The sequence below is a fragment of the Lissotriton vulgaris genome, chromosome 4_1 (genome assembly GCF_964263255.1).
Source record: "Lissotriton vulgaris chromosome 4_1, aLisVul1.2, whole genome shotgun sequence".
NCBI classification, from domain to species: domain Eukaryota; kingdom Metazoa; phylum Chordata; class Amphibia; order Caudata; family Salamandridae; genus Lissotriton; species Lissotriton vulgaris.
Window position 1 is genome coordinate 1,628,501,114 of NC_141691.1, and position 12,239 is coordinate 1,628,513,352.

The following is a 12,239-nucleotide window of genomic DNA, read 5'->3' on the forward strand; positions in this document are numbered from 1 at the left end:
CAGACCCTCCCACTTTTGCCTTCTGTTTCCCGCCCCGCCTTTGCCACCGTATGGCCCGCCCCCTTTTCCTTCTTTATCCCGCCCATTGGCCGCCCCGCTCCTGCCTCCCAGCTGCTCCTCCCTCCCGACTTTTATGGAGGACGCCGCGCGAAAGTGCAGTGGACGTGCCTAGCGGACGCGCGCAGCGGGCGCGCCGATTGCGTGCCGAAGACGCACCAAAGGCAAGCCCGTCTGCACCCGTCTGCACCTGGGCCGCGCCCAGCGCCAGGACCCCCGAACACCGCACCCCCGCAATTCCAGACTCCGATACGTCTCCAACACCCTCCTCGCTCTCAACACCGGCCGGGACCACTGCTGCTTCCAGGCTGTCCCGAAACGCACCCACGGACCCTTCTCATGCCACATCTGCAGCTTCTCCTGCAACAGAACCACCAAACCTCCAAAGACCGGACCCAACCACCTCCACTGCACACTCCTCAACACCCGCTCCGCACGCAAGCACGCCATCGAACTGTGAGACCTTCTCAACACAACAGCACCAGACGTAGCATTCCTGACCAAAACCTGGTGGAACGACTCCTCGGTTCCTGACATAGCCATAGCCATCCCAGACGGATACAAGATCTCCCGCAGGGATCGCAATCACGGAATCAGAGGAAGAATAGCCATCGTCCACAAGTCCACACTCCGGGTCCACACCCTCGCAGACGACCCTCTCAACTCCGCCGAACACCTCCACTTCTGGATCCACACTGACCCCAACACCACTCTCAGAGGAACACTCGTCTACAGACCTCCCGGGCCCAGGGCCCTGTTCAGCAACTCCATCGCCGACCTTGCAGTACCCATGCACTCCCCTCCACGGACTACATCCTCCTCAGGGACCTGAACTACCACCTCGAGAACAACAACGACACCAACTCCGCCACCCTGATCGCCAACCTCGCCAACCTCGGATTCCGACAACTCGTCACTGATCCTACCCATGCAGCCGGCCACACGCGCGACCTCATCTCCACCACAAGCACCTACGTCGCCTTCAACCACACCTCCGAACACCACTGGACTGACCACCGATGTATCCACTTCACATTCAAGAAGACAACGATGCACAACACACCCAACAGCTGCCCCAATGCAGATGGGGCACAATCACCGAGGACCAGCTGACCTCCGCTCTCACCCTGAACCCACCTAGCGACCCCACCAACCCAGACACCGCCGCCTGGAATCTCAGACAGTGGATTGAAGACTGTGCCAACACTCTTGCCCCGCAAAAGAAACCCTTCATCACCCATCACAGCAAGAAGACCGCCTGGTACACCAAAGAACTCCTAACCTCCAAGCACACATACCGGAAGCTAGAGAAGAAATGGCTCCAAGACTGCACTTTGGACAACCACGCTGCCTTCAAGGACGCCACCCGCAAACATCACCAACTCATCAGATCGACCAGGAGATCCTCCTTCAAAACCCGCCTTGACAACAACGCACACGGCTGCAAAGAACTCCTCAGCATCGTGAAGGAACTCTCCAACCCCAGCGCCAACACCAATGACATCCCACCCTCACAAGATCTGTGCGACTCACTGGCCACCTTCTTCCATCGTAAGATCATCGACATCCATGACAGCTTCAACGTCCTGCCCACCCCGACTTCGACAGACCCCACCCTGACCGGCACCAACCTACTGACCTCCTGGGCCAACGTCAACGACGAAGAAACGCGCAAGACCATGAAATCAATCCACTCAGGATCACCAGCAGACCCCTACCCACACCACGTGTTCAACAAGCTAAACACAACCATCGTGCCCCAACTGCGAAAAATCATAAACATCTCCTTCAACTCAGCAACAGTCCTAGAAAGCTAGAAACACGCCGAAATCAACGCCCTCCTCAAAAAGCCCAAGGCGGATCCCAAGGACCTCAAGAACCTCCGGCCCATCTCCCTACTCCCTTTCCTGGCGAAGGTCATTGAGAAGATCACCAACATACAGCTTACCTGCCACCTCGAGGACAACCACATCCTAGACCCGTCACAATCCAGATTCAGAAGGAACCAATGCACTGAGACAGCCCTCATCGCCGCCATAGACGACATTCGATGCCAACTAGACAACGGCGAAACCTCTGCCCTCATCCTCCTGGACCTGTCAGCCGCCTTCGACACAGTCTGCCACCGCACACTAAGAACACGCCTCCAAGAAGCCGGAATTCAGGACAAAGCCCTGGACTGGACCATCTCCTTCCTCTCGGGCAGAACCCAGAGAGTCTGCCTCCCACCATACCAAGCCGAAGCAACCAACCTCATCTGCGGCATACCCCAGGGCTCATCCCTCAGCCCGGCGTTGTTCAAAATCTACATGGCACCCCTCGCACAAGTGGCCCGCCAACATGACCTGAACATCATCTCCTATGCCGACGACACTCAGCTCATCCTCTCCCTCACCAAGGACCCGCACACCGCCAAAACCAACCTCCACGAAGGTATGAAGGCCTTCGCCGAGTGGATGAGGAACAGCCATCTGAAGCTGAATTCGGACAAGACGGAAGTCCTCATCCTCGGCCCTACCCCATCGGCTTGGGACGACTCCTGGTGGCCGACATCACTAGGAACAACACCGACACCCTCAGACCACACACGCAACTTGGGTTTCATCCTCGACTCCTCGCTCTCCATGTCCAAGCAGGTCAACACCGTCTCCTCCTCCTGCTTCAACACCCTCCGCATGCTTCGCAGAATCTACAAGTGGATCCCGATCGAAACCAGGAGAACAGTGACCCAAGCGCTCGTCAGCAGCCAACTGGACTACGGCAATGCACTCTATGCTGGAATTCCAACCTGACACCTACAGCAACTGCAATGCATCCATAACGCCTCGGCCCGACTGATCTTCAACCTCCCACGTCGCAGCCACATCACCCCCCACCTCAGAGACCTGCACTGGCTCCCCATCAACAAGAGGATCACCTACAAGCTCCTCACCCACGCCCACAAAGCACTCCACAACGCCGGACCAACCTACCTGAACAACAGACTCAACTTCTACACCCCCACCCGCCAGCTCCGCTCTGCCAATCTCGCCCTCAGCGCCGTCCCCTGAATCCAGCGGACCACCACCGGAGGCAGATCCTTCTCCTTCCTCGCTGCCAAGATCTGGAACACCCTCCCAACCCAACTACGGCAGACCCAGGACCTGCTCACCTTCAGGAGGCTCCTCAAGACCTGGCTCTTCAAGCAGTAGCAGCAGTCCCCACCCCCGGCGCCTTGAGACCCTCACAGGTATGTAGTGCGCCTTATAAATACTGTGATTGATTGTCTTTCAATAAACTAGTTAAAGCAGCAAATCAAAACATGGAGTGTAGCCAATGCAAATCAGAAATGTTATCAACATTATTCATACAAGGATATGGACAATATATCATTTTAATGATGCAACATTGTACAGCTTATGGAAGAAAATTGGACACTTTAATAAAGCATTTTGTAGCAAGTCAACTATCAATATCAGGAAGGACTTTTATAGCAGTAGCGATAATTTTCCTTGATGGTCCTTCCACAACATCTGGACATTACACTGTGTATCTAAAATGTGAAAAAGGCTGGACACTTTGTAATGATGCTCAGTTGGTTTTTAAACAACATTTGCCTAGCGAATTACCAAATTCCACCAAGTATTTTTAAATCCAACGTTTTAGGAACATAATTCGGCCTCTGAAGAATTTATTAATATGTATTAATACAATTACTATTGGACAATTTCAATATAAAGGATTTCAATAATACCATTTGGCCTTGAGGTAAGGTGTTTCTTTGAATTATAGACTTTTTCTTGCACATTGCCTTAGTGTATAGTTTTAAGGAACAACATTTACAGTGTTTATACATTTAACTTATAACATTTTCTTAGGAGTAAGCTTTTTATATATGTGTGATTTGTATTATATGGTATTTTCTTGAGGATGGATTCTTGTTTTTTTTAAAACAATCTTATTGGGGTTTTTTTGCCCGCTGTTATGTGATGAGTACAATTGAAATCACTGTTTCTAGTGAAATACAATATATTCTGAGAACAGCAAAAAAGGTAAAGAAAGTAGTTTGTAAAATGTTAACATTATGCTGTGCTATAATAAATATATAAATATATATTATAACAATTTTTTCTTTTCTTACACATATCCTAATTCAAAAATGTGCAATTTACCGCAATTTAGATTATAAAAAACACCTGAATAAAATGTGTAGCGTTTTTTATTTCTATTACTGTGAAGGTAAGTTTAACTAAGTATTAAAATGCACACAGGTGAAGAAAGTGGAGATGCATGGAGTAGATATGTGTGTAAAGATGCTCTGTGGGCGTTTTAAGTTACAGGATAAAGTTAACATGAATACTGACTGACACTGGGGGCCAACTAACCCACCACATAAGTGCAAAAAGTGCCTGAAAATTCCATTGCAGACAGGTATAAAATAGGACACAGCTTCAGAGCACCTCTCTGCAACACACCTGTATGGTATTCAATAGAGAGTTATGGTGGGCTAGTTAGGCCCAGGGAACTTCAGGATTAAAAGAGACAAAATTCCTTAACTTAAAACACATCACAGATTGTGTTTGCACATGTCTCATCAGGCCCCATCCCTTCCCTTCACTAAAAAATAAACGTGTCGTATCAGTTTACCAAAGTAATTATAAATTTATCTTGTTCTCTGTTTACTGTACTGAAATTATTCTACTTATTACTCATATACTTAAGGATTGGCCTAGCCATTAACCCTAGTACAAATTAATTTCTTTTTATACTATGCATGCACATCATACTGATAGCGCAAGACACTCTTTCATATTTACAAAGAGTGGGAAAGGTTTGTGTACCTTTTCTTCTCCATGTAAATACAACCTCATCATACATACCACTTTGCGCTGAAAGGGCTTTCTATGGGTGTTGCTGTGCGTGTTTACACAGAACACTCATAGAACAAGACACATCTCCAGATTTATCAGAAATCATGAATCTGGACATGTGTTTGAATGCTGCACCATCCTCCAATTGGTGTAGCAAGGCACAACATGGAGAATTGTTTTCATTTCTAATTTTTTCTCTTTCAATATAAGCTACAATGCACAGCATACATTGAAGGAGAAAAATGCCTTCACAGATTATTTTTGCACAAAAACAAACTCCACACACAGAGATATCCTTGCACCATGGTGCCAGGGTGCCGGTGTCCCCACATGGCTGCACTCTAAGCAGTAGGGCAGAGGGAAACACAGACTTTATGTACATATGTTGCATCCCTGTGTTTCGGAAGTACCACAGCACACTTTAGCTAAAGAGATTACAGTGTCATGCTGTAGTATTTCCTTATAGTTCTGCACTTATACATTCACGATACACCACAAATTCATTCTTTCAGTCAATTATGCACTACGCATACATTCATCTAAACTTTCACACACTAGCATACAAGTTTAGCTCTTTTTTAACCAGGGTAGTTAGTTCTGAAATTAACTTTTTTTTCTTTTATGTAGTTTATATCTTTTTTTATTGTTTGTATGTAATTTAAAAAATAAGATATGTAAAAATAAATAGATTAAAAAAATGTAGTAAAACAATATGAACAAAAATATATAACATTAAATACATTTAAAAATGATCATTGAAAAAACCTTTGAAATTCACTGAAAAAAACATAGGTTTCAGGCCTGTTATAGTTAGGAATTAGCATTTGAAAAACCTTTGAAACTCACTGAAATAACCATAGGTTTCAGACATGTTATAGTTAGGCATTAGCATGTACAAAAAAGCTTAGAAATTCACTGAAAAAAACATAGGTTTTAGGGGTGTTATAGTTAGCTGGACATTTCACTCATACAAAACCATTGAAATTTCTCCGTTATCGTTAGTTGTACTAACTATAACGTGCGCGCCTGCAATCTACTGCTGATGATGTCACATATTACATCATTCATGACATGGTCAGTGACATCACTGATGCCATCTCAAATGACATCACTGATGACATCATCCATGTGACAATCTGATAAATCTCATCATACACTGCTATAACCTTCATCATCACTCACTATAAAATATAGAGTACCATACTTAAAACAATCACATACCAATACAAATTTCTAAAAACCCACTCACTGATTTGTAGATCTACACACAGTCTAAACACTTACCTATAGATTCACATATACATGCTGACAAAGATTAATAGAACATTATTAAATATAGTTATACACCTATATTGACATTTCACACCAGCACACATCCTATTCAGTTATGCAGCTATCCTTCTCACTTATGCAAATAATTGATTAGTCTTACATTTACTCAGCTATATAAATATACAAACAGTACTTTATTTATTCATATAAATAGAAAGTGATAATCAGTGTGTTATAAAATCACTAATATAAGTATACAATTTAAGTATACAATGTTCTATGCAGTCACTTAAACAATCACTGAGTCTTATATATACTTATTTAAATACAAGAACTGTCACATGCACTGCCTTTTATATTTCTACTTTATTGGACATGTATAATTCAAAAATATATTTACTTATCATCTCACCCTTAACGATATTCACTCCCCTAAATAACTGTTTCCACATGCAGTTTTAACCTCATATACCAACTAAATGAACTATTTACACATTTTTGGACAGTCACACACCTCCCATCCAACCACAGATATATTCACTCTCCCATACAAATAGGCAGTTAACTAATTAAAAACTAATATAGAGTTTTCACATAGGTAGTAACAAACGTATGCAGTAGTTTACACTACTAGACACAGACTGATACAGATATTCACTTAATCACTATCCTATATATTTAGTGAGACACTTTAAATTAGTTATTTAGACAGTCAATCACACTACTAGTAAATTCTTCATACAGGCACTAAAACTTCCACTCATTCTTTAATACACATTTATATATATATAATACTTATTTAAATATCGAACCAAACCACATTCACTGGATGATGTCATCAGTGATGTCATTTGAGATGTCACCAGTGATGTCATCAGTGATGTCACTGACCATATCATGAATGATGTAAGATGTGACATCATCAGCAGTGGATTGCGGGCGCGCGAGTTATAGTTAGTACAACTAACTATAACGGGGGAATTTCAATGGTTTTGTACAAGTGAAATGTCCAGCTAACTATAACTCCCCTTAAAACCTATGTTTTTTCCAGTGAATATATATATATATATATATATATATATATATATATATATATATATATATATATATATATATATATATATATATATATATATATATATATATATATATATATATATATATATATATATATATATATATATATATATATATATATATCAAAACACCAAGTTTTGCCTGTTGTAGAGGATGGACGCGACAGGTAAGGATTTGCCAAATAAGCTTTATTGGCAGAGCAGTGAAGGACAGCAACCGCATCCACACAAAATCGGGTCCATTCCCAAAGCGTTTCGTATACCAACTTCCTCAGGGGCTCAGGACTAGGAGGTGGCAGCAGGGAAATTTGGCGGCAACCTAAATGTTCAAAGAGGACCTCCCCTCTTGGCGCGTGGCCACCACTGTGGCATGCTGGTACTCGTGGTTCCGTCAGTTTTACTCCAGTGAGTTTCCCGTTGCTCATACCCTTCTTTCTCAGTTTTTCTCCAAGTGGATCGTGGCAATAGTGTTGTGTCCAAAACCACTCGACATTGCTCCAACAAGCGGCACATGTCCCAAACACAATTCCGCCGTTTAACAGAATCATTGGTGCGCTGAACGAGCACCAGCGCTCTCCTCCGCGGCTCAGGCAACAAGCCGCTATACATCAAAACACCAGGTTTTGCCTGCTGTAGAGGATGCACACGACAGGTAAGGATTCGCCAAATAAGCTTTATTGGCAGAGCAGTGAAGGACAGCAACCACATCCATATATATATATATTCCTACCGCTCTCCTTTCGAAGAAAGATTCGCACTCACGGGTACTTTTGAAGATATTATCTGTTTTATTACGATTTAAGGTTTGCACAACCAACGCGTTTCAGTGTCTGCTGACACCTTGATCACGGTATATATATACAAATTACCTACTGGCGGTCATCAGTAGGTAGTTATAGTTAGGACCTTGTTTCTATTCAAAAAGCGTTTTTCTTTTGCCAATATCTTTGGTGCCTTTGACGAATCTTCGCAAACATTTTCAAAACTAATGGCCCACTGACTTTAGCTGCTGTCTTGAAAATTTCGGGGTGGACTGCCAAATGGGAGCAGAGAAAAAGGAGGGTCCAAAAATACTTTTTCCTCCATGTTAATTTCCATGGGAAACTGTTAACGCAGCTACTGCCTGAACTGCTGAACGGAATTACACCAAATTTAGCAGAAAGGTGGCTCTCGTCCCAGAGTGCACTCTTTTTGTTAAATGGTGTAAATCCGTTTAGTAGTTCCTGAGAAATGTAATAATTTCTCAGATATACAATATGGCTGTGGAAGATCCGTGATCCCTCCTGATCTTGAGTCTGAGATCTGATTGGCTGCCAACACTTCAAACCAGGAAGTGTTGACAGCCATCTTGTGACTCGGTTGAACCAAGTTACAAGGAAAAAGGTAAAGAAAAATTAAAAATTACGAAAAGGGGCAGGGTAGAAACACCCTGATCAACTAGTCCTGCTCAGGGTGTCCCAAAAAGACTTTGGTGGGATTCACTTTGGATCTGCAAATCCGGCCTAAAATGTTTAAAAAAACCGAAGCACAGGCTCCCGTGCTTTGTTTCCTTTAAGACCCCAGGTGGGCCAGGTCCCGTGGGCAATGAAAAAATGTAATGTGGGGGACTGCTTCTTCCCCGGGGCTTATTCATTCAATGCAGGGGGCTACAACGCCCCCTGCAGCCCCTTCCTGGGGCTACAATTGTGAAATTGAATGCGTGTGAGGCAGAAGAAAACACTCCTGTCAGTGTACTGCTGGTGGGGCTATGAGGTCCCGTTACGTCCTAAGGACTAAAGTGGACTTCATCCCCCAAGCAGGAGGCATGTTGCCGAGTGGTGGAGAAAGAGGGAGTGGCCTCAGACCACCTCTCATCAATCCAGCTTACTAGAGGTACCAGTAAGGCTAGTTGGCTCCAGGGACCCTCAAGAGTCAAGGGGACTTCATGCCCCAACCAAGAGTGCACTAGGCAGACCCCCCAGGATATAGCGGCATGGATTGGCAAATTTAGCGGCACAAAAATGAAAATTTAGCGGCACTAAAATGGAAATTTAGCGGCATTTAGCGGCATTTTATTTTGGGTTTTTTGCAACACCAAACACAGATATCTTACTGTTTGAGTTATTTGACAACATGGAGCTATGTACATTTTGTTTATTTACAATTCAGCCCATTTGTTTTAGGTAAAAGGCATGTTAATCTTGGCCATGTACGTTCAGTTCTTCAGAGCTTGGGAATTGATTAATGCCAAGGACAGTGCAGATTTGGTGTGAAAAGGACATTTATCAAAATGTAGGATACGGATGCATTCATTTACTGTAAAGTTGCCCACAGAAACGTTAGAAAATGTGAAGCTAGTAAATATCATACATGTGGCGCTGATGCTTGCTTGTTAAAAAGCAATTTACCTATAGCAACCCGATCACCAGTTTCTAAATTGATAGGACATAGTTTCAGTGGGTATGGATTTATATTTTGAAAGGGCATTTGCGGCCTCAAAGTCTACCCATGCAAGAACAACTCTACTCTTCCATCTCCATGCTCCCTCCCCATTTCCCTGGGCTTTATCGAGCTCTGAAATTCCTAGTTGGAAATAATGTAGTGTCAGAAACTGCTATTCTTGGCAAAGAAAATTGTTAAAAATGTGGGTGTAATACAGTATTGCAGCACAAGGGCAGAAGCCTGGATGTTTTACCCGCGGCCTTTAAACACACAGCCCTGGCCGGGGGCCGGTCGGCCACATCTCCACTGCCCCCTCCCACCCGAGCAGCGCTCTCCCCTATGTGCTGAAGAGCCAGGTCCTGAGTTGCTTCCTGAATTGAGGCAGCGACGGTGATTGCCTGAGATGCAGAGGCAGGGAGTTCCAGGGTGGTGAAAGAACGCCACATGAGGTAGAATCAAGACTAGTCAGTCTTATTAGTCAGCAGTCCTGCAATTTGGCAGGGTTTGGGGGTTCACACTAAAATGTAGACCCATACACTTGTTTTTTTTATTTTCACAAATCATGCAGTGGTTGTAAAAAATGTTATTGCCCCGAATTTGGGTCTCCCTTTCCCACACTTCTAGTTTCAAAAAGCACTATTCACAGGTTTAGTGCCTGTGATAAAGTAATCGCCTTTTCTCATGTTTTATGCCGAGACCCCAGGAGCCCAGCAGTCAAAGGAATTCGCCAGCAGCTGTAGCTTGCTATAAATAGACGGTGAGTGAGAGCAGCAAATAAATGTGAATGTTACCAGTACTTTCTTAACTTGTTTTACCGTAGAAGTACGTGCACGCGTCACAGGAGACAAAATATGTCAGGTTGAAGGGTGAATCCTGCAGGGCTAGGCTACTGCACAATACAAACGGTCGTTGTCAGAAAAAATCGAGCTTACTTAAAATAAAAGAATTAACAATTGTCAAGATAAACATATACTGAAGGTATCATATGCGCAGCTCATCAGTCACTGTCACGTTCCAAATGTGCGTCTAATTTCTTGGTATTTTTCCAAACAGTTTTTCTGGATTGGATTACTCAATAATATTTCATATATTTTCACCCATTTCCCGAAAATGTGATGAGGAAAAGACAATTTGAGGGCAATTTCTAAGACAGGCATGTGAATTAAGTTCATTTGGTCGGCCACATCTCCACTGCCCCCCTCCCACCCGGGCAGCGCTCTCCCCTATGTGTGCGGCGGGCCCCCACCAGCGTGAAGGACGGACGTACCAGTGTTATGTTCGCCGGCCGGCTTTCCTCCTGCTCCGAGCCCTGGTCTCTGAGGAAGAGTCTTCGTGTGTGTCGCTGCCGCTTCGTGCTCTCTGCCCCTCTTGCTGGTGTAGTGCTGGTCATCTCCCTCGCTCGGCCGCCGTCCTCGACCTCCTGGCTCCTTCTCTTCTCTCGCCGCAAATCAATCCTGCGTCAATCTTGGGGGGAACGGGCGGAAAGACGGCGAACGGGTGGAAACGGCAAATTTCACGGGCTTTTTGCCAAATATCGCAGCATTTCCCGAGATCGGCCAATTTCGCGATTTTTTTGCAAATCGCGAAATCGCGATAAGCTGGAGGGTCCCCCAGAGCGAAGGTGACTTCATCCCCCAACCAAGGGCGTGCCAGGAGGCACATTTTCAGACTGAGGACGTGGCCTGCTACCAGAACTCATCAATCCTGCTGTGTGTGACTTACTGGAGGCAACAGGAGGGTTAGTTGGCCCACAAGGACATTTTTGGGGCCAACTATCCCTCCTGTGACCTCCAGTGAATGTATGATGTTACAAGACATACATTTACAACTCATGCACTTACAACGCAGTTTTTGCATTGCAACATCCACTACATCGCATTTTAAAAACTACCTTTACAACACATTTCATTACAGCGCATACTACCTTTACAAAGCATACCATTACAACGCAAACCATTACATTGTATTTAAGGTAAGTATTGGATAGTATAGGGGTAAAAATTACTATTCTAATTCCAGGGGGTGCAACAGTAGGGTAAGTGCTGGATAGTGTAGGGGTAAAATGTACTATTCTATCTCCAGGGGGTGCAACAGTAGGGTAAGTGTTGGATAGTGTAGGGGTTAAAAATTACTATTCTAACTCCAATGGTATGCATTGTAAAAGTATGTTTTGTAATGCTTGCATTGTAGTGACTTGCGATGTAGTGTAATGCGTTGTAATGGTATGCGTTGTAATGCCTGCGTTGTAGTGGCATGCGTTGTAAAGGATGTTGCGATGTAATGACTGCGTTGTAAGTGTAGTACGATGTAATGGTTGCGTTGTAAAGGTTGTTTCCCCCTCCAGTAAGTCCCACACGGTGGGATTGCTAAGAGGTCTTTGGAGCCCACGCCCCCTTTGACAATCCCTCTGCAAACATGTCTTTTGGCGCATTACTGGTTGGGGGATGAAGTCCACTTTACTCCACAGGACCTTGGGGGCCAAGAAGCCCTCCTGGTACCTCCTGTAAGTCCTACGCATCACAATACCTGAGAGCTGGGCAGAGGCCAAGACCCCTTTCTCCGC